We start from the raw sequence: 3,131 nt of genomic DNA on the forward strand, positions 1-3,131 counted from the left end.
GTGTGTGTGTGTGTGTGTGTGTGTGTGTGTGTGTGTGTGTGTGTGTGTGTGTGTGTGTGTGTGTGTGTGTGTGTGTGTGTGTTTTGGGAGGGTGAGGAGGTAGATTTTATAGCCCAAACTACCATTCTAAACTTTCCTTAAATCACTAGAACCTTGGTCCACAGAAGCTCAAAAGTTAAAAATTATTCTATTTTATTTCTCTCTCCATTTCACTGTAGCTGTTCCCTGCCTGGCATCCAGTTTTGGTTTGAATGGTGGAAAGAGCCTAGGGATGGGAATTTCATAGTCTTTTTTTTTTTTTTTTTTTTTTTTTTTCAGAGAGAGCAGCAACTAGGGTGAATTTATTTCCTCCTGGGCCTGGCAGGCTGGGAGCAGAATACAGACAAAGACACTGGGGCATGTGGCCTGTTATGGCCTGGAGTTCAGCTGCCTGGGTGGTAACTGAATGGGTGTGCCAGGGTGTGTAGCGACTGGAGTGATCCAGAACTGAGAGAAGGGCCCTTGGGGTGTGCAAGTAACACAAACGTTGGGCTTGGCACAGATGCAAGAGAGGGGTTATGGAGTAGATGTGAGATGGGTGTGCTGGGGCAGGGTGTGTTGAAGCATGTTGGGCCCTGGCTGTTGACTGAGAATCCGGGTGCCAAGGGCTAGGAGAACAGAAAGGCCTGTGGGTCAGCAGGAGCCATGAAGATGTGACTGCAAACAGGATCAACCCTGGGGGAGACCGAAGAGTCCAAGGTGACTCCTACAGCGAGGTGATGAGGGGGCAGGTCTGGGACTCCCGTTCAGGAATACATGGTCAGCTGTAGCCACTCCTGGGTGTTCACCTGGGTTTGTCCAGTGCCATCTTTGTCAAGAGATTTGAAGACACGGAACATGGCATCCAGTCTTACCAGGCAGCTGATGAAGTTGTCAAAGTCCATGTTCCCTCCCTCATCTGAGTAGCGTCGGATGATCATGTTGTAGAGATGCTCATCATTCAGGCGGAATTCTGCTGCCTCAAAGGCCCCTGGGAGTTCACTGCTGCCAATGGTCCCTGAACGGTCAATGTCAAACTGTTTGTATATGGCCTGCCACTTTTTGATGTTGTTCCACAAGTACGTGAATTCCTCGAAGCCCAGCTTGCCGGTCGTGTCACTATGCATAACAGCCACCATGCTGCGACATGTGTCAGTGCCAAAACCATCGGTCTTCAGATCAGGATGTCGGGTCACGACTTTGTTGAGAATGCTCACGAGTTCTGTGGCACTGACCTCCATGTCCTCTCCAGCCAGCTGGGCAAAGAGCCTCCGGAACTGCCGGGCCTTCTCACTCTCATTGGCCTCCATGTTGGAGTAATGGGTGCGAGGGGGCGGAGGCTCTGGGTTGTACTGCGCCGCCGCATCACTAATGGCGCTAATGACCCCGCCCACGATGCGTAGGGAAGTTCCGCCGCCGCCGCCGCCGCCGCCATTGCTTCCTTCTCTTCTGCCGCCGCCGCCGCCGCCTCTGGCCGGCTGAGCAGGCCTCCGAGCACATTCCGTAGGCCCCCGCCTCCCCCGCAGCCTCTTACACCCTTCAAGAACGAGTTAACCAGGAACATGGCTGTGACTCAAGATTCCGCCTCGCTCGCGCGTCGGCCGGTCAGCTAGTTTCCATATTCTTATTTTTACTCTCTCTTGTTCTCTCTGGTGGCTGGTGGTGTAGCATAGAATTTGCTTAGGATGAATGTGCCTGTGATGTGACTTCAGTGTACTTAGTACAGTGGGAAGCCTAAAAACAAGCAAGGCTCATATCAGATGAGACCACCCCCACAGGCCTCGGGGGCATCTTATTAATCTTGAGGAAAGATGCAGGCTCTGTCTCCACTGCATGTAGGTGAAAAACTTGGGGATGGCAAGGCACTAGATGTATGTTTCCACCTGCTTTTACCTTCATGAATATATATGTGTGGTGTGTGTGTTTTCACACTCGTGCATGTGAAGCTCTATTCCACATTCTGATTGGTTGTCAAAATGTTGACCATTTGACCAAAATGTTGACTGGCTCATTTCACTTAGAAGAGAGATGTAATTGACTAGGTTCAGCTAGGTGTAAACTAAATGTGTGATTGCAGTGGAGCCTTGAAATCAGAATGAATAAAGGTAGAGCATATGTGGTTTGCATGCTTTCTGAGTTACCATCTGCTTCTTTACATACTTGCTAATAATCAGAGCCTTAGCTCCGGAGAAACTATAGAACTTTGGGGAAATCTGGAGAAAATAGACTCAATTAGGTAGCAAGATCCGGATGGCACCATGGGTAAAGATGCCGTTTTGGGGACTTGCCTGGTGATCCAGTGGTTAAGACTCTGCTTCCACTGAAGCGGGTGCAGGTTCAGTCCCTGGTGAGGGAACTAATATCCTGCATGCAGAGCAGTGCGGTCAAGGAAAAACAAAAAAAAAAGTTGCCTTTTTGAAGTTTCTAGTCCTGTAGTCACAAAGGATATGGGTCCTATTAATAGGTTGCTGAAAAGCTGGTACATCGTTGGGGATTTCCTTCCTTCCCTAGGATGACTAAGGATCCAGGGTGCCATATTGGCAGAAGCTGATACAAGAGAAATGTATAGCCTGATAGGTCATAGCCCATGGAACTACCAATTTCTCTTACTCCCATTCTTAGTTTTATGACTATTGAAAAAAACCACAAAACCAGACAGTAGGTTTTCTGTTTCTTCCTTTCTTGCTCACTTGATCTTTTTGCTTTGGTGGGAGGTGTCATGAAGGTAGCAAAAAAGGCAGAAAAGAATAATCCATGTTTTTTAGATTTGCAAGAACGCACAGAATAATTATCTGCTATTTCTTCCCTCTCCCCACCCTTTCCCCCAATGAAACCCCAAAGCACAATGGACAAGAAAGCCAACATTGTAAATGTTCAAAGGTGAAATTACATCTTTTGGTGTCCTGGTGTATTTTGCATTATAATGCAGCCTTGATGATAACCTTTCTCAGGAAAGCCTTCACAGCTGTATCTGCATCAGGAGGCAAGGAGGGAGTGTAACTGGCAGTGAATGGGGAAAATATTGCTTGGAGTGTACTTCTGGGTGCAGATTACTTTGATACTGTCCTCTGAAGTATCAACATTGGTTCTTCATCTTTGACAAAGGAAAATGT

At 47.9% G+C, this 3,131-nt stretch overlaps 1 pseudogene; it reads right to left on the reverse strand.

The window, feature by feature from the left end:
- Positions 1-580: 580 nt before the first annotated feature.
- Positions 581-1,621, reverse strand: LOC117311136 (calpain small subunit 1 pseudogene; annotated as a pseudogene).
- Between the last annotated feature and the right edge of the window lie 1,510 nt (positions 1,622-3,131).

Source organism: Tursiops truncatus, chromosome 2 (genome assembly GCF_011762595.2).
Source record: "Tursiops truncatus isolate mTurTru1 chromosome 2, mTurTru1.mat.Y, whole genome shotgun sequence".
Classification (NCBI taxonomy): Eukaryota; Metazoa; Chordata; class Mammalia; order Artiodactyla; family Delphinidae; genus Tursiops; species Tursiops truncatus.